Source organism: Moschus berezovskii, chromosome 6, assembly GCF_049115385.1.
Source record: "Moschus berezovskii isolate FMDL1 chromosome 6, NW_MosBer_1.0, whole genome shotgun sequence".
In the NCBI taxonomy this organism is placed as follows: Eukaryota; Metazoa; Chordata; class Mammalia; order Artiodactyla; family Moschidae; genus Moschus; species Moschus berezovskii.
The window spans coordinates 117,566,023-117,585,700 of record NC_142465.1 but is presented as its reverse complement, the minus strand read 5'-3'; the positions used below and the strand labels follow the sequence as shown (position 1 = coordinate 117,585,700).

Sequence of the window (19,678 nt, the reverse complement as noted above, 5' to 3'; positions counted from 1 at the left end):
CAGATTAATTTATGGCTGCGTTGGGTCTCCATTGCTGCATGTGGGCTTTCTCTAGTGGCATCGAGTCGGGGCTCCTCTGCTTGCAGGCTTCTTAGTGCAGTGGTTTCCCTTGTTGGGGAGCATCGGCTCTAGTGTGCACAGGTTCAGTGGTTGTAGCTCGTGGGCTTAGTTGCTCTGCGGCATGTGGAATCCTCCTGGACCAGGGATCAAACCTGTGTTCTCTGCATTAGTAGGCAAACTCTTAACCTCTGGACCACCAGGGAAGTCCTGTGATCACTGATTTTTTATGTTACTGTTGCCAAAAGAGTATGAGTTGCTGAAGGCTCACATAATGGTTAGTATTTCTTAGTAATCAAGGACTTTAAGATTAAGGTACATTGTTTTTTAGACATGATGCTATATATTGTACACTTAATACACTACAGAGTAAACATAACTTTTACATGCACTGGGAAGCCCAAAACTGTGTGTGACTTACTTTATTGCAGTATTTGCTTTATTGCAGTGGTCTGGAGCCAAACTTGCAAGATCTCTGAGGTATGCTTGTATAGTAATTAGGCATTTTATCATAAACAGAAGTTCCATTCATTTTTCTGCTTTATAAACTGGTAACTGGAAGTGTTTTATTAGGCAGATAGCATCATAAAAATATGTGTATATACATGTATAAATGGCTTAACATTGCAGATTTTTGTTTTATGTTCCTAGAGTTTTCAGTGACACAACTGAGGAATGGGCGTGTATGTCCCGCTTGCTCAAGTGATATCCGCCCCCCCCAGGTGGGGCATGGCCAGCAAGATCCAGAGACTGAAGGAGTTGTACTAGGGACAGGCGGCAGGGAGGGACATTTGCTGAGTGCCTCGTGTGGGCAGGCACTCACGTATAATGTGGTATTTAAATTTCTCCTTACTTCCCCCTGAAATAGATCAGCCATGTTTATCTTCATTTTCAGGTGAGAAGAATGAGGCTTAAAAGTTAAACCTTGCACCTGTCAAAGCAACCACTGCTGGTGCAAGCCCTGCTGTCTCTTTCCCCATGTAAGGGAAACTTTATTTAGCTCATTAGCTTCAGATTGTTGCTTGATAAGTGGGTTCCCTGCTCTTTTTTCCAAATTACTGGATAGTCCTTCAGGTTATGCTGCTGCTGCTAAGTCACTTCGGTTGTGTCCGACTCTGTGCGACCCCATAGATGGCAGCCCACCAGGCTCCCCTGTCCCTGGGATTCTCCAGGCAAGAACACTGGAGTGGGTTGCCATTTCCTTCTCCAATGCATGAAAGTGAAAAGTGAAAGTGAAGTCGCTCAGTCGTGTCTGACTCCTTGTGACCCCATGGACTGCAGCCTACCAGGCTCCTCCGTCCATGGGATTTTCCAGGCAAGAGTACTGGAGTGGGTTGCCGTTGCCTTCTCCATCAGGTTATGGGGACTTTTTAAAAAATAAAATCATCAAGTTAGAATTCAGTTGTCAGTTTGTCACTTGAGGTCCACACTGGCCCTGTGTCTTTCCTTCCTTAGAACAGAATGCTTTGGCTCCAGCTTGTACGTTTGAATGAAAAAAATAGTGTCTTGAGAAAGTGTCCCCATAGTTAAGTGCATAGATAGCTATAAAATTAAAACCAAACCCTTTTGTGGTTACATGACTTTTTTTTTTTTTTTTAAACTTCAAAGGCACATATTTACAGCAGGCTTGAGAAGTACTTGAACAGTTCATTTCCTGACAGAGCTCTGATGGGTGTGAAGTCTTGTCAGTGGTTTCCTAGCCTTCTCATGACAAGCTCTTTTCAGGAGGTGCTACTTTTTAAGGCTAATGGGTGGACAGAGCAGAAGTCACTCTTCTTTCAGCATAATGAGTGGCTCAGGCTGGGGACCAGATGACATGACCATCAGTACCCTGGCCCTTGTAAATCTCTTTCCTCTTTCCTTAAAAGCCACAGCCACTTCCCAGGGCTTGCCATCAGAATCTGTGTGAGCCTCCACTGTACTGGTTTATCCCGCCTTCTCTTTGCCATGCAGGTCCCTCTACTAGGATGCCCCTCCTTACTTCTCCAGCTGATGAATTCCCACTGAAGTGTCCGCCCCATGTATCCATTATGGGCGCTTCTGTTCCCATAGCGTGTTCTCTCCTAGGCCTTGGCTCTGTGTTGGAGGAGGTGGTTCAAGTGTCCTTCAAGCTTCCCTTGGGAAGGGGGAATGCCTCAGTGACGGCGCCTGGCTTGAGGATGACCCATGAGGATGGCCCATGGTCACCATCACCCTGGAGGCCCCTATACTGGCACTGTGCCAGGCCCAGGACAAATGTCATTTGATCTGCACAACTGCTAAGATTGGATTCCTTTTTTCCATTTTGCAAATGAGCAATGCCAATCACAGACCTCTTGAGTTTTTTGCCTGAGGTGATGAAGCCATCAAGGGATCACCCCTGTATGTTTGTGAAGCATCACCGATGCAGATTTCAGAGGCTAGTTTTCAGTTCTAGACATATGCATCCAGGGGTGCCGTGTTCTTGGGTGGTATTCTTTCACTGTGTCTAGTTTGCAGGGTGGGTGAGTGTCACCCCTTCAGCTGGGCTGCAGCCCCTCTAGAGTGCTCAGCGCTCAGTCAGACTTTGAGGGAGGGAAGAGCCTCCAAAAGTGCCACTGCACAGGAAAAGAGGCTGAGGAACTGCCCACAGAGGCCCTTTGTGTGACAGGAAGTCCGCTTCTAAAAGGGGCTGCCTCAGAGTGGAGGGCTTGAAAGAAGCTGAAGCGCTTGACCTGGGGCCACTGTGACTCACGCGTGTTGTTAATAATGTCCTTTGTCAAGTCTTGGGAACCTGCTTTGTCAGAGCTCGGAGGGCGCCCCCATGAGTGCCCGCTCTCAGCGGTCAGCATTTTTCTCCCCCCTTTCCCTATCACATCTGCCCGTGCTGAATACCCCCATTTTCTTGCCTGAACAAAGGACAACCTCCTGACCCATTCTGTATTTTTTCCTTCAACTTTTGCCAGAAGAATCTTTCAGTCTCATCTGACTTTTCTTCTTTAGTGTTTAGGTATGTCTCTTGAGGTGGAAACCTTGCAGCTCAAGGAAGAAGTATCCGACTGGGCGGGAACTTCTCACTGAGAAAAGGACTGTTTGGCAAGTTTGGTAAAAAGCTTAATAGCTGTCTCTGGCGGTGCTCCTCAAAAACTGGCACAGGGGAGGTGGAGCTGCACAGAGAATTTCAAGGAATAAAGAGGACATGAAGTGCCCAAATCCATAGCCCAGTTCCCTGTAGCTTTGTCATGCATGTCTCTTGTGTCTGTGGCCATCCGCCACCTGTCAGGTGCTCTGTTAGGCCGTGAGGATACCCTGGAGCGAACGGGGGAGGTCATGGCAGTGATGGGCCAGTGCATCCTCTTGTGCTTGCTCCCCACCCCTGACCGCCAGACGGACATGAGAAGAGGAGCAGCGAATTTCCAGGGAGAGAGAGAGTGTGTGTGTGTGTGCACGTGCATGCATGCGTGATGCCACTTGCGTGAAGGCATTCTAAGATTATGTTAGAATAACACTGCTTCAGTCTTTGGCAGGCAACTTTACGTGCTGTGGTGTCACTGGGGCTCCTTGCCGGGTTGACATGGTGGCAGATCAATGAGCACTTGTTCTTTGGAGGTCTGAAACCAGTCTTCATTGAGTGGGACTGCCTGGACGATCATCATAGGATGCTTACATTTTGGGGACAGAAGCCACATCTGTTGAATGTGTTTAATCATGGATGGTAGCTACTTTCCTGAGATTCTAGTAACCATGGGTTGTCCCCACTTTCCATTTGGAATGATCGAAACCAGAACTGCAAAGACCCTTATCCTTTAGCGTACCCCCACATTGTGGAGAAGGGAAAACCAAGTGTCAGGAGGGTAAGTGGGACAGATCTGTGAATGACCCCAGCCTACCCCCGATTCATGTGAGGAAACCCGGGGTGAGTTCCTGTTGGTGAGTTTTCCTTTGTGTGACGTCATGACCCATACCCTTGAAACGTTAAACTAGCTTTATTACATGAAGGGAGAATGTTGTTTCCCTTTTGCTGATTCAGATATATGCATCTTAAAATATACACACTGAAATCATGTTACAGAAATAAGGAGCACACAACTTCATCTCCAGAGTCTCCTCCAGACCTTGTCATCCCCGACATGGTTACTTTCTGGTCAGACATCCAGTCATTTAGCAAATATTTGAACGTCTACTTCATGCTAAGCACTGGGGTTACAAAGAAGAAAAGACATAATCCTTGCCTTTAACATTAGTGTGTAATAAAGGTCTGTGCACTATTTTATTTCTTGCTTATGCCCAATTTCGGATATAAAGTGGTTCCCTTGCTTGTCTTTTATAACGGCTGTGTAGTGTCCACTCTGTCAAGTCACCGATGTCTCAGTTTGTGAGCATCTGACTTGTTCTCCAGTCTCTGCTGTTATAAATATTACTGGGATGAACATTTTGTTCAAGTTCTTTTTTCTTTGAATTTATTTGCTTGGGTCTATTCCCCAGAGTGGGCCCACAGGGTCAGAGGTTAGTAACTGTCATCTGCCTTTGCTCTGTTTTCAGATTTTTCCATGAAGTCTGTTAGCAATGTTAGAGTTCATTCCTATTTTTCTGTGGCCCCACTGGGGTTATTAAAATTTTAATTTTCTCAAGTTATTTCCATTTTTAAAAGCAGTTGTTTTTGTTTGTTTATTTCTGGCTGTGCTAGGTCTTCTTTGCCGCATGCAGGCTTTTTTCAGTTGCAGCAAGTGGGAGCTACTCTAGTGGTGGTGCCCGGGCGTCTCACTGTGGTGGCTTCTCTTGTGGACCATGGGCTCCAGAGCCCAGGCTCAGCTGTTGTGAGGCACAGGCTTAGTTGCCCCGTCGCATGTGAAATCTTCCAGCACCACGGATCGAACCCATGTCCCCTGCATTGGCAGGCGAATTCTCAGCCATTGAACCCCCAGGGAAGTCCATTTATTTCTGTTTTTAAAGGAAGGCTGTGCTTTTCCCCCGCATGTTAATTTGTAGGAGTAGATTTAGCTAGGTTAAGCTACAGTAACAAGCTAACCCTGGATCTCAGAGGTTCACATAACAAAATGTCTTCCTTGCTTGCTCTGCAGGTCGCTTGTGGGGCTTGGGGCCCAAGTCTACACAGTCTCTCTGGGGCCAGGCAGACTCAGGAGTCTGCTCTCCTGTAGCTGCAGTGCAGGCTTCCTTGGCGGATGACGGGGAGACAGGAGAAGGTTGGGGGCTCTGCACAGGCTTTTCACTAGTCACATAGCCTGCTTTAGCAGAGAGGGCTTCTGTGTGCACTCCTGTTTGTGACCCAGCTGTCTTCTTTCCTGGATATTCATCTTTGGCAACTTCTTTGTGCAGTAGAATTGAATCCTCAGTCTTCATATCAGTCTTTATTAATAGTATACTTTAGGTAATAAGATTATCAGTTGTGTCAAATCCATTTTTCTTTGCTTTCCACATTACAATTTATTGTGCAAAGGTTTAAATAATAAGTTTGGGGCACATCCATGTTTTTATTTGATGTCTTTTGTTCTTATACATCACAAATTTTCTAAAAGCCAGAAAATAAGCTATTTTCTTTGAGTTGTCTAAAACAGATTTTGTTTAGCTCCATAAGACATTTCAAGGTCATCCAAATATATAGTGTCAAATTTTAGTATGTGGAGAAGTTGGAACCGTCATATCCTGCTGGTGGGGATAGATGGAAAAACTGGAAAACAGTCTAGCTGACTGTTGGGAACAACTCACTTTGGGAAAACAGCTCCTCAAAAGGTTAAACGACCTGGCGATTCCATACCTAGGTACCTGAAACAAATGAAAACATAGGTCCACACAAAGACTTGAACCCAAATTCTCACAGCAGCATCGTTAATAATAGCCAAAAAACTGGACACTGCTTCTGCTGAACCCGCTGACCATGGTGACTCAGCTTCTAAGTCTGTGGAAGGACAAGTGGATATTAAAGAGTGTGAACAGTCGCTGGAGCACTGCAGGCTCTGCTCTGACCTTCACTCTTGCCGACTGTAGTGGCTTATTCAGCAGTAGACACGTAGTGCTCCTCTGCCATGTGCAGATGCAGAGATGAAGACTTGCCTTGAGTGGATCACAGTCTATTTACTTTGCCATGGGTTTCTTTCCTTTTGCTGCATAGAGTATAAAAATCTATTTTGGAAATAAAATGCTATCCTAATTGCTGAGTAGTTAAGAAGGAATTTGAGGTTTTACTCCAACTTTATTTTCATTTAGTTGTAGTTTTTGTTCTTTAATGGCTAACTGTGTAATAATTGTAGTAGATAACATTTGTTAGGCTGATTGCAATCATTGTCCTACTTGAGCCTCGCCACTCTCCAAGGAGCTGCTCTGTGGAGGGCTGCACTTGTGCAGTGGGCCAGGGAAAACTCCAACTTTAGACAGCTAGTATTTGAGTCTGGTGCCAGGTGGAGTGTTCTAAATTCACCAGTTTGTCAAAGGCCTGGGATATCCCACTAAAATACAGGCTCTAAAAATCACAGACTTTATCTTGCTTGTATGGTCTCCTGAACCCAAACATAGTTGGTGCTCAAGATGTGTTACTCGGCAAATCAGCGAATGACCAGAGGGTCCAACCACAGGATGCAGGGATACTGTTTGTGCGGTGATTTCTAACCATCCTTCCATTACCTGAGAGCTAGGCGGGGCAGAGAATGTGTCCATTTTAGTCAGTGAGGAAACCCAGGCTGGCTGGGAAGTGACTGGTGCAGGTAAAAGCCAGAGCACACACTAGATCCCAGGTCCCCTGGCTCTGTCATCTCTCTCTGCAGCCCAGGCCCACCCCAATCTTAAAAGTAGGGGTGTATTTCTTTCAAAATATTGCCCTGGGGTGTGTGTCCCATTCCCACTGTGGGGTTGGCCCCTTTTAGGAACTTTGGGGAAGGGAGTAGATTTGAAAATGTGTCACTTTTGTCCTTTGAAAGTAACTTTTTCTATTTTTAAACCTATGGAGCATCAGCTTGTATTTAGCTTAGGAATATCTTCAGCCTGAGTCTGCGCATTCCCAGGGTGCTTGCCAACCAGAGGTCTAAAAAATATCACAGCAAAAATCAGTCCCAGCCATAGACCTATCAGCTGCCATGTTTCTGTTACATGAGAAAAATGATTTGAGGGAACATGTCTAAATTCTGTTTGCTCCATCTCCTCCTTAAGTCACGTGAGTGGACAGAAAGTTGATGGGCTGGGCCAAAGCCAGGTGACTTGGTGTCTCATCCTGCCTTCGCTGCCAATTCTCTGTAACCTAACACAGTTATTACCCAGAACGTGAAAAGCCATCAGAAAATGACCATGGATCTGGGCCACCACTTGTTTCCTTTTAGCTATTAGGATGTAAAAGATACAGGGGCAAAACATTGTCATCTTAAGGGTATTTAGTATTTTTTAATACTAATTTCTTGCATAGAAAGTCTGTCACCTTCACTGACCTTTAAGACTCAGCTAAGGTAGCACCTCCTCTTTCCTCTTCCCTACCCTCCACCTGGTGGTCCTGTCTCATTTCTGGAGCCCCTGTTTTGGATTATACATAGATACAGAGGGCAGAGTCCTTCCCCTGTGGAATTCCAGATAAAGTAGGAGACAGACCTCTGCGAGGCTGCACAGGTGGTGCGTGGCGGGAGTGCTGACTCGACCAGCCTGTCTAGAGGAAACGGCTGAGCCTAAAGGACCCTGGAAAGTTGCCCAGTGGCCTGCTGGGGCCATGCATGTTGATACACACTCTACGTGGCTTGGTCTTTAACACACAGTACAACTCGGTGAGCCTTTTCCGAGAGAAAGAACTTCCCTGACTGCTTCTGAAGCCTGCTGTGCCTGCCATCGAATGTCTCGTTTTAAGATTTGAGTTCATTTCCTGTAAGATAATCAGAAAGGAAAGGTCAAGCCTTTTAACACCTCCTTGCATATCCCAAAGGTGGAGGCATTATTAAGCATTTTCTGCATCTGGGACTTTCTTTTCTTCTTCAGGTTCATTGTAAAAATAAACAGACACGCCTTTCTCTGGATCTGCAGAGCCATCATCATTTTCATTCTCAGACCTTAGGAATTCACTGCTGAGTATTGTCTAGTCATATCTTCTGCCTTATCCTGAGTCCAGAAAGCAATTTAGAAATTAAACCCCACCTGCAGATCCGGAGTGAGTGCTTTCAGAAGATTTTCTCTAAAGTTAACCTGAGGTGACTGGTGTGCTTCAGAAACATTTTGCATTCTGCTCAGTTTAAACGGCCTTGGTTTTTAGGATTGTCAGCTTGAATCAAGCATTCAGCAAGAGGGTTTTGTTTTGCTCTGTGCACGTGTGGGTAAGGGGGGTAAGGAGGTGAGCTCGCGAAGCCTGCTGTGCAGAGCAGACAGCTGGTCTCTCTCTGAAGTCACCGTGTGGAAGACTGAGAGCCTCCTGGAGATGGGGGTGCGGGACTGCTTGGTGGGGAGGAGAAGCTGCCCTGGCTCCTGCCCGCACAGCTGCTTTCCCAGACGTGGGGCGCTTGGCTCTCCTGCTTCTCGGAACCACGGCTCCATGGAAAGGGCTTGGGGCGCACGTCTCTGCTGCTTGTCCACAGTGGGTCCTGAGAAAGTCTGGGTCAGGGGGAGCTGAGCTCAACGACACACAGGACATGATTGCTGCTGGGCACAGGTTTGTTGAACGCTTGAGCCTGGGAGTCAGGAAGTCGGGGTGGATAGAAGTTGAAAGAATGAGGGCATTTTGTTTTATCCTCAGTATTCTTTCAAAACTCACGTGCCATTGTGTCTCCTGCTGTCTGTGTGATCTCAGCCACCATCATTTCTCCCTGGGAAACACTTCAGTAGCTGTTTCCCTGTTTCTTGGACACGCCAGACAGGGCTTCTGTGCCGTCATGGGTTATCTTCCTTTTGGCATTGGCCTTTCCCCTGGAGCTCCGCATGGCTCCTCCTTCCCATTTTGTCTCAGATGTCACCTTTTCAGGGAAACCAGCTCCTTTCTGCTGCCCTCCTCATCCTTCTTCCTTGCTTTATTTCTCTGTATAGCTACTACTGTGTGATTCATTTTCTCTGTCAGTCCTCTGCACTAGAGCATAAACTCTGTGAGGGTGGAGAGATTTTTGCCTGCTTCAGCTCCTTTTAGAGTCCCCAGCACTTTATGTGATTATAGATTAGAAAGAATAGAAAATAAAAGCGGTAGGGTGGATAGATTATCAATGCAGTCCCAATGGATATATGCTAAAACCAATCTCCTTTTGTTACTTTGATTTATTTTTTTTAAAAGTCATCTTTCTTCATTTCTTATTTTGAAACAATGCATAGTACTCATTTTCCCTAGAAACTTTCAGCCAATGCCAGCCCCTTCTGTCCTTTGCCTGTATACCCAGGCTCCACTTTGCATGTTAGAGTCTACACAGAACTTAAAGATCACCTACTGTATGAACAAGGAAATCTAAGGCCCAAGGAGTCATGTGCTGAGACCAAGGTCATTCTGTTCCATCTCATTAGATTTGCAACCAGAGCCAGGGAAAGGAATCAACATTTATTGTTTGCCACATGAGAAACAGGTACTTGTTGCATTCTCTCATGAGATGAGTTGACTCAATGGAAAAGAGTCTGATGCTAGGAGGGATTAGGGGTGGGAGGAGACGGGGACGACAGAGAATGAGATGGCTGGATGGCATCACTGACTCGATGGACATGAGTTTGAATGAACTCTGGGAGTTGGTGATGGACAGGGAGGCCTGGTGTGCTGTGATTCATGGGGTCTCAAAGAGTCGGACGCGACTGAGCGACTGAACTGAACTGAGCTAATCCTTGTTGAGAAGTCTGCAGGTCGTGCATTGTCACCCCTCTTTGTTTTATGAATGGAAAACCAGAAGCACAGAGCAGTAATGTGATTTGCTAGGTGTGCACGACTAGACAGACCCGGATGGATGGGCCAGCCCTGTTCCTAGCCGGAGCTGTCAGAGACCCGTGAAGCCCCTCGTGGGACGCACAAGGAGCCCCCTCCTCAGCTGTGGTGGGGAGCGTCTAAGAGCGGGCTCTCCATACCTGGTGGGTTTGCTGCTGCTGGTCTGTCTCCCATGTTTCCATTGGCTCAGTGTGTTCTGCTTTCTTGCCGTGAGCATGTTCTCAAGTTGACCTTTGTCTCTTTGGGCAGCACTTTCCATGGTTCAGATCCTGGGTGTGTTTGGGTGATTCCTTTGGGCTTTTGGTGTTAAACCAAATTGAAATGGTAGTGATGATTATGGGACTTGATTAATAATTTGTGTTGCAAAAGATTTAAAAAGTCTTCCCTAAACAAAGAAAAATATAAGGGATCACCTAAGTACAGTTACTCCATTGAAGCTGTTTACCAACTGGTGCAAAGCTCTTTCACAGACAAGTTTTTCTGGTGCTCTGGCTACAGACAGAGTTGTTGGTGCATAGGCAGTATGTCCAAAACAGGTCTTTGGGCATGTGAAGGGGTGGCGTTTTGCCTAGGAGAACAGTTGTTTTCTGGGAGAAGAAGAGAAGAGATAGCGTGAATAGGGCTGGGGAAGGGGGAACAGGGAGGAGCTAGGTCTTGATTAATGAGAAAGGCGGCACAGACATGCCAGGACTCAGCTTTCCTGAGAGGTCACCCATTCCCTGCCTCCAGTGCTTCCTTCACTGATTGTCACCTGTCACCCGGGTGCTGTGACAGGCACCAGGGTGCCCACAGGAGTTAACATTCCGGTTGTGGAGAGTGAGTTATAGCAGCCCAGTGATATCCTCCATGGGGGAATTATACCGGGACAGTGGTAGGCAGAGGGTCATTGTGTGGTTGAGGGGCTCCTCAGGAGAGGACACTCAAACTGGCCCTTGCAGGATGAGTAGGAGTGGATGGGAAGGGCAGTCTGAGGGAGCAGAGTGCTGCACGTGTGGGCCCCAGGCCTGATACCTGTGGGTTTCTCCTGTGTGTGGGCCCAAGAGGGTGCCCCGTGCGGCGCTGCCACGTTAAAAGGTGTGTGCGTGTCGTTAGAGGACGTGCAGTGGAGGAGGGCCAGAAGGGGAGGGTGGCGTGTTCATGCCGGCGGAACAAGGGAGAAGGCGGTCACACATAGAATGCCTCGGAAGGGCGTCTGTCAACGGTGGAAACTGCTGAGGTCCTTTACCAGAAGCACGTAGTGTCACATACTCTGGGGCTTTGGCTATTTTTGAATTAGTTTGACTTTTATGAAAAGCCTCAAAGCAGTTCTCTCTGCATGAATGTACATTTTCATACCCCCATCAAACTTTAGAACCTATAGGGTCCTATTCATATCAAGTTGCTGGTAAAATTAGAGAAAAATCTCAAAGCTTCTTTTCACTTTCTTTGTCTCACGTTTCTCCAACAGGGAAAAAGCCTGGAAGACTGTCAAAGAACTGGCTGTTCTCATAAGTATTTGAGGAGAACAGTGTGAGTCATTGTAGCTCTTTGCTGGTATTTTAGTATCCGGTTTATTTTTAAACAGTTCTGTGCAACCAGAGTTTCTTCCGTGGTTTCTGTTACCATGGCTCCATAATATTTCCTCAAATCTGCTTGTTCATACTTTCACACACTTTAGTATCAAATTTACAATTCCTTGGAATCAGAACATCTTATTCATGATATCCAAGAATGTTTCTCCAACTTCAGTAGCATTTTCTCCCAAATTGGAGAAGTTAGCTGTTTCCCCCACTACAGATGCTGGGGAGAAAAGAGGTTTGGGTCTGTGGAGGGCCGTGCAGTGAGTGTGGTGGTTAGAGATGACTAGGGGGCTCCCATGTCCGAGCAGGGGACTGGTGACATCTGTGTGGAGCTGCTTGCTCTTTAGATCCCACAGTGAGGGGACCTAAAGGATGGACAGGCTGCCACCTTTACTTGGGAAGTGATGGCCCTGGACGTTTTGGTCCAGACATTCAGCAGACTTGGTTCTCTGTAAGCAAGAATGTCTGTGTTCTCTCTCTCTCTTATTTGTTTGTTCATGTATTTTTGGGCTTGAGTGAAGCTTTTACTTTGGGAAGGTCTCTTGTTTTAAGATGCTGCAGTCAGAAGGAAAACAGTGCTGGTCTGGCAGTCAGTGGCGAAGTTTGCCTTGCCCTTTCTTCCCAGCATTTGGGACTGTTCAAGGGGATACTTTTCTGCGTTTCATTACTTTGAGAAATGTATATTTCTTAAAGGACTGTTCAGGATCTAGAGAAAGTCTGAAAGCAAAATGGAATTGTATAGGTAGTTTGTTTCCAGTCTCTTAAAGTTTTTGACCTCCTCCACTTTTTCAGGGATAACCAGGTTGTCCTAGTAACATACTATGTTTTGGGCCTATGCCTGGGACTTGTTGTAGGGGACTCATCTGGCCAAACATTCTCAAATTCTGCTATAAATATAAATGTTGACTCAATGACAGAGCAATTCCTAATACTTGAGAATTTAAAGCGTGGTATTGCTTACTGGACCATTGGTTACTAACACAACTGCTTCCACTGATTCAGAGAGAACCCTTTTGAACAACAAAAATGAAATAAAAACTGGTTCTGGGTGCTCTAGAGGCTGCCCAGGAGGCTCCATAAGGTCTTCCAACTGAGTGACTGTACAAGCTGGCCATTGTGGAATAATTGACTTTTAAAGAATCACTGAAAAATTTTTGCTTTCAGCTCGAGAGACGTTTGTAGTTAATAATCTGAGTAACTAGTCTTTTTCTCTGTGTCATCCAAGAGATGTCACTACACAGCTTCACGAAAGAAATTTCTTGCAATAGTATATTATTGTTGAAATCAGACAGATCTTACAGAGGTGGGGGTGGGAGGCAGGGCTGGCTGAGAGGGGATTGTCAGGGAAGCTCTTCTGCGGATCTCTGGGCAGAGACTCCTGTGGTGTTGGCGAGCTGGCCAGGCACTCACTTCAAGGAAGAGCTGAATTCTAAGGAGAAGGAGTGGCAATTACAAAAGCTTTGTGGCAGAGATGAGCCCAGTGTGTTTAAAAAGCAGTGGGAAGATAATTGTGGCTGAGGCAGAGCAGGGTCAGCCAGGGAGGGAGGTCAGCCAGAGGGGCAAGCAAGGCCAGATCACGACGGGACTGTGGCCAAGCTGAGGGCTTAGGGTTGAGCTCTGAGTGTGAGGGGTTTGGAGCAGGGAAGTGACGTGATTTAAGTGTTTTAAAAGCTGGTCCTGAGAAGACTAGAAATTGAAAGTGAGGGTGGATTTTCTGTTCTACCTAATATTGGGGTGACTTGGGAAAACATTAAACTTCTGTTTTCATTTTGTCTTTGACATTTTAGAGTAATTAATACTGCCTGCCTTCCTAGTGATTTGGGATTCTGTCGGGTTTTCTGGGCTCTTTGTGAGGAGAGCTGTTGTGTGAATAAGTGCACTCTGGTTGTTAATAATAATTAAAATGATCTCTGTGTGATCCTGTCAATTAAAGCATGTAGTTAATAGTGTGTAAAATAGTTCTCAGCATATCCAGCAGCTGGAAGATTACAAGTTACGAGAAACTCATCAAGTTAAACCACATGGGGATTTTTGTATAGAAGTGTGACACCAGTTCCTCCTTCCCTCCTCACTGTTCCTGTTTCAGGGCGTGTGCCCGCCTTGCTGTCTAACCCTTGAAGCCTGGGTGGCCTGTGCCCCCTGTATACCCCCATCTTCCCCAGCCCCCACCTTTCCCCAAGGATTCGTCTGTCTAGAACACCCTGCCCCGGTGCGTGTACACCCACCTGCTTCCCATTGGCTCCTAGGATTCAACTTGGCGTCCCCAGGCTGGGAAGGTGCCTGCCCTGGACATCCTATTCCTGCCTTCCTCAGCACCATGATGGAGAGCAGCAGTGTCTGCCCTGGACTGAGGTATTTTATCCGTGTAACAATCCCAAGGAGTAATAGGAAGTATTGGTTTTATTTTCTAGATGAGGAAACTGAGGCTCAGAGAGGTTAAGAAACTTGCCCTCATCATGTTGCTAGTGTGCCACGGGGATTCTTCACTGTTCATGCATTCTCTCATTCCTGCCTTGTCATGCTGGGCACTGTGCCCACCTCGGGAATTCATCCATGAGGGAGGCAGGTGTGGGCTAGGTGTTTATCTCCCTCCCTAGCCACCCGAGCTCTTGAGCCGGCGTGCTTCCAGAGCAGGACTGCTCCGCAGGTGCTCAGTGAGTGCAGAATGAATGAATGCCGACAGCCTGCCCTTATTGGAGCCTTGGTTGGAGTGCTTCCCATTAGGGCCCCCATCTTTTGTTCTGTTGGAGTCATGCTCACATTCCTAACCTCTCCTCCCCTTCGTCTTCCATTGCCTGTGTCGTAGGAGGAAGCGTAGCCTGGTGCAGGGGCAGGCTCTGGGGCACCTGGCCTGGGTTTGAATCCCAGCTCTACTACTCCCACTGGAGCGGGGGGCATGGCAACCCACCCCAGTATTCTTGCCTGGAGAATTCCATGGACAGAGAAACCTGGCTGGCTGTAGTCCCTGGGGTCACAAAGAGTTGGACATGACTGAGTGACTAGTACTTTCACTTTTCTGCTACTTCCTAGCTCTGTGGCCTTGATCAAGTTATTGAAGCGCTTTTGTGCCTTATTTCTTCATCTGTAAAATGAAGGTGATAGTAGGTTCCTGGTAGTGCTGTTCCGAGAATGAATGGTGCCTAGCACCTAGAAAGTGCTCAATAAATATTGACTTGTTAATTCTGCCGTCTGCTGAGGATGGAGACTGTGTCCCATACCACTCTGAAGGCAAGTGTGAACACCTCACCACTCTCACTGGTGTCTGCAAATGGATTAGGGCTTGTAAACGTGGGCTCATGGGAGACAGTACTGGACTATCCGGGTTAGAGTTCCACCCCTGCTGATGAACATCTGATGGCCGTGGGGCATGTGGATATTGACTGTGTGAGACCCTGGTGAGGGGCAGGCCTGCCTGAACTATGGCCAGCTTTTGGCCCCTTGTTTTCCTGGTCTTTTCCCCTGATGTCCTAGGCTTGACAGGTTTCCTGTTTTGCCCTACTTGGCGTCTCCCTGCTACCCATTTTGGTCCCTATCAGACTTGATGTTTGAGCCCAGTAAATTATTATCTCAGCTTGTGTGTTGCCAGTGCCCCTGTTAGCCATCATGACTGATAACTGAAATGGCCCCTCATCACCTACTTTTGCCCAAATGCTGTTACACCTTTGCTGCATCTGCTGCAGCCGTGGTAGTGAGGTTTCTCAGTTTATTACTTTCATTGGCTTAATATTTTCATTCTTTTAATCAAGGAAGCACATGTAAATACATTTAAGTCATAAAGAATATACCAGGAACTGAATGTTGGTTCAAATTAAAGTATTCAAACTTGTCTAACATCTCATTAGTAATCATCACACTATACATTTAGCATCTATCTATAAGATTAGGAAATCAGTAAGAAATGAAGTGCAGGTACTTCAAGGTTAGATTTACTTTTTTTTTAATTTTTATTTTATATTGGAGTATAGTTGATTTACAATGTTGTGTTTCAGGTGTATAGTAAAGTACTTCAGTTATACATATATCTTTTCTTCTTTCTTTTTTAGAATCTTTCCCCATGTAGATTATTACCGAGTATTGAGTAGAGGTCTCTGTACTCTACAGTAGGTCTTTATTGATTATTTTATATATAGTAGTGTGTGTATTGGAGAAGGCAATGGCACCCCACTCCAGTACTCTTGCCTGGAAAATCCCATGGACGGAGGAGCCTAGTGGGCTGCAGTGCATGGGGTCACTAAGAGTCGGACACGACTGAGCGACTTAACAGTAGCAGCAGCAGCAGTGTGTGTATGTTAATCCCAACCTCCTACTTAATCGCTATCCCTCCCTTTCTCCTTTAGTAATCAGAAGTTTGTTTTCTAAGTCTGTGAGTCTGTTTCTGTTTTGTAAATAAGTTCATTTGTATCAGTTTTTAAGATTCAACATTTAAATGATATCATGTGATATTTGTATTTCTCTGACTTGACTTCACTTAGAATGATAAATTTACTTTTGAACCTGAACTGTCAGAAGCTTTCATTTTGTAATTCTTAAATTTTCCCATTTGCTCAAACCAGATAGAAAAACCGGATGACCCAAATCATGGAGGTGTTTTTTTGCTTTTGTCAGCATACTATTCATTCTTCTCTCTCTCTCTCTTTTTTTTTTTTTTTAAACTTTTTGGCCACACCATGTGGTATGCGGAATCTTAGTTCCCCAACCAGGGATCAGTCAACCCTGTGCCCCTTGCAGTGAAAGTGCAGAGTCTTAACCGCTGGACCACCAGGAAAGTCTTAGCAGTGAAGGTTATTGCAAATGACCTTACTCTTAGGATGATGTGGCTTGAGTCCACTCAAATTCTCTTATCATCTCTTGCCAGCAGGAGGCTCTTCTAAAACATTTTAAACTCAGAGAAATCTAAGAGTTTGCTTCATCTCGCACTCTTTAGTTGAAGGTAGTGGGATGTTGAGAAAATGCCCAAGGTCCCACAGCTGTTTGTGTGGCAAATTTGGAGGGAGTCTTCCAAATTTTGGCTGTGAGAGCCCTTCATAAGAGTGAGAAATGACTTCTGAATCATCAAAAAGTAAATACGATCAGTGTAGCTTTATTGGGTTTGTTTATTTGAGGTATGTGAATATCTAATGTGTATTTTTGTTTAAAAATTGGCATTCCCAGCAATGTATACCCAGTGATACCCTAAACCAGACAGATGAACCACTCCCATAGCGGCCTGTTAGGGGGAATTAACTGTGTGCAGGCATTGACAACCTCCCTCTAGGTGAAGAGACATCAGCCCACCGGGATATCCAGGTGTGGATAACTGTGTCCGGGAAAGGCTGAAAGGAGTGAGCCCTGAACACTCTGAGAAAGCGCATCAGAGGAGTGTCACATGCAGCTTCACAGATTCAGAGATCACTTGTTTGGCTGTGCCAGGTCTTAGTGGTGACGCGTGGCATCTTTGATCTTCCCGATGGGGTGTGGGGTCTTCAGTTGGGGTGTGTGGAGTCTAGTTCCCTGATCAGGAATTGAACCTGGGCCCCCAGCACTGGGAGCTAGGAGTCTTAGCCACCGGACCACCAGGGAAGTCCCCCTCATAAATGTTTGTTTACTGGAAGCTTTTAAAATCAAACAAAAACCCCCAGGAAGTCTGATCTCTGTATTTACCAAGTGAGAAATTAGAAGCTGTGATGAGGCTCCCTTGTCCCGCCTATAGCTGAAGTCTCCTTTTTACAGGCACTTATTCTTTTCTTTTCCCTTTTCTATCTGTTTCTTATTCATGTGTAATATTGTCAGTGCTATTTCATCTTCTAAAATGTCCTCAGATTCATCGTGTGAAGCAAGCAAGTCCCCAAAGGCCATGGTGTGTTTGGGAGTCATTTTTGCCTCCTGTGCCTCTCAAGGTATCTTTCTTGAGTGTGTAATCTCCCCTGTATATGTAGATTGAGGATGTCGGATCGAACTCTTGCTTTTAAAACTGCATTTGAGAGGTTCACCAAATATCGTTAGAATGTGTGAGCCCAGAGCCCCCGGTGAAGTAACAGGACAGAGTGGGAAGCTGTGTGTGCTGTGACCTTCCCCCAGTCCTGGTGCTGACTGGGAAAGACCCAGACCCCCAAGGTTACTGACGGCGGAGGGGGCCAAGACGTAATGTCACAGAGCTGTTAGGAGCGACGGGGAGACAGCACGGACAACAGGGGAAATGCTCATTATGCAACTGAAAAAAGCCAACCGCAGGATGGCTTGTTTGCTGTGATTGCAGCAAAGCCAGACTGTAGATGACAGAGGAAAGGGCTGAGTAATGAGAATGCAGCTGGCAGAACCGAGCCCCACTGAGAGGAGGCCTCACTGGTTTTGACAGCCCTGCGGTAGCTGAAGGAATAGACATTTGGACTTGAAACTGTCACAGGTTCAGCAGTATGAGGTGAGTTGAATGAGCAAAGCTCTGGGAGCCAGGTCGTCACAGCTGGGTGGGAACGCACCTGCTTTGGAACTGATGCCTGCTGCGCAAAAGCAGTGCCACATCTGACAGTGGGAATAGCGTCCCTGTTTAGAAAAATTTGTTTATCTCTCACCTAACCCAACATGATTGTTTTCTGTCAGAGAAGGAGGCCCTGTAGTATTGACTAGACAAAAATGAGATGCTCCCAAGTTTCAGGAGGTGGTTTTCACGGCAACACAAGCTCTGTCTGTGAGAGAGGCTGACAGCCTTGTTAATCTCTGGAAGTACTTTTGAGTGTGTTTGGCCCAGTCTGCACACCCCACCCCCATATGTGCTTCTGGAGGACCCTCACCACCCCATCCGGGCGTGGGACTTGCCGAGCCATGGCCTCAGTGTGTTTCCCTCAGAGGGAGCTGTTTTCCATGGTTGAGGTACGTTCACTACACAATGTTCCAGAGATATAAGTCACATTATTTGCTGATCTCTATCTCTTCCTTTGAGGAATGTTCAGTTTTCCAGAAGAAATCATTGGAAACAAAATAGGCTGTGCTGCACATTTGAGCCATTAAAAAAAAAAAAGTGTTCCTGCTTTGTCGGTTGTGTAAAGCAGTGTATTACTTCAGGTCTTACTCCCTGAGCAGCCCCCGTGTGGGAGGTGGCTTGAGGGCTAAAGAAAAGCAGGCAACCCCATCCTTTCTTAGGAGGAAATGACTGGACATACAGGGAGAGCCTGAACTGAGGCTGGAGGCAGAGGGTTCCCAGCAGCTTGTGGGCCCCGCTGGTGGTCGGCCCCTGGGGCTGAGCAGAAGGGCTTCCTGTGTGGCTGGTGGTAGATAGCCGGCCCTGAGCCACACAGCCCCCCTGTGGTTGCTAAATCAGTTGCGGTTTAGTTTAACATGTGCAGTAGTGTTTATAGAAGAATTCTAACCACTGGAGCCAAAACATCTTCACATAAACGCCTCAGTTATTTCCCATCTGTGGATCTTCAGTCTGTATGAATCAAAATTGCCCAGACTTTTCACTTCAGCTTTTCTCATCCTGAATCCATCCAGCAAGTTTTTATCGAGTGACCGCTCTGTGGTCTTCTGATTTGAGTTTTGAAAGGGTCACTGTGTTGAGAATAAACTGAAAGGCAGGGGAAGCCAGGAAACTGTGGAGAGATGACTGCGATCGTGCAGCGGAGAGGTGCTTCTGGCCGGCAGAGCTGCTGGGGTTTCAAGAGGGGCTGGTCCGTCCTCTCCGAAGCTGTGGTGCAGTCATGGAGCGCAGAGGGCCACTCCTTCATTCCTCACAGGCCACTGACAAAACAAAGTGAGGTGTTTTCATTAATGGGTTTTTGTGTCCTAAAAATATTACGTGGTGATAGTCAAAATTTTCAAATAGTTTAGAAGGTGACGAGGTAAAATATGGACGTTTGTTCCCCACTGCCACAAGTTTGAGACCCACTGGGACTTTCTGCGCACATATAAGTCACATTATTTGCTGATCTCTATCTCTTCCTTTGAGGAATGTTCAGTTTTCCAGAAGAAATCATTGGAAACAAAATAGTTTGTGGGTACCTGATTGTGTGGGGGGTTTTTTTGGCTGCCCTGGGTCTTAGCTGTGGTATATGGGATCTAGTTCCCTTACCAGGGATCGAACCTGGGCCCCCTGCATCAGGAGTGCGGAGTCTTAACCTCTGGACTACCGGGGAAGTCCCTGATTATGTTTTAATACCAGTGGGATCAGACTGTATCTGTGGTGTCACACTTGATTCCACTTGATATGCAGGAACACTGGTGCGTCCTTCATCCACGGCTGTACACACGGTCCCCTGCC

The 19,678-nt window shown here is 46.4% G+C and overlaps 1 protein-coding gene across 4 annotated transcripts in view; it reads left to right on the top strand.

The window, feature by feature from the left end:
- PACSIN2 (protein kinase C and casein kinase substrate in neurons 2) overlaps window positions 1-19,678 on the top strand; it is a 110,082-nt gene that overhangs the window by 52,212 nt on the left and 38,192 nt on the right. The window contains exon 1 of one of the 4 annotated variants that reach the window (XM_055396491.2): window positions 13,692-13,797. The exons of the other annotated variants lie outside the window; for them this stretch is intronic. The gene's annotated coding sequence lies outside the window, so the exon portion shown is untranslated. Of the gene's footprint in view, window positions 1-13,691; window positions 13,798-19,678 lie in introns of those variants that run through there. 4 annotated transcript variants of the gene reach the window in all.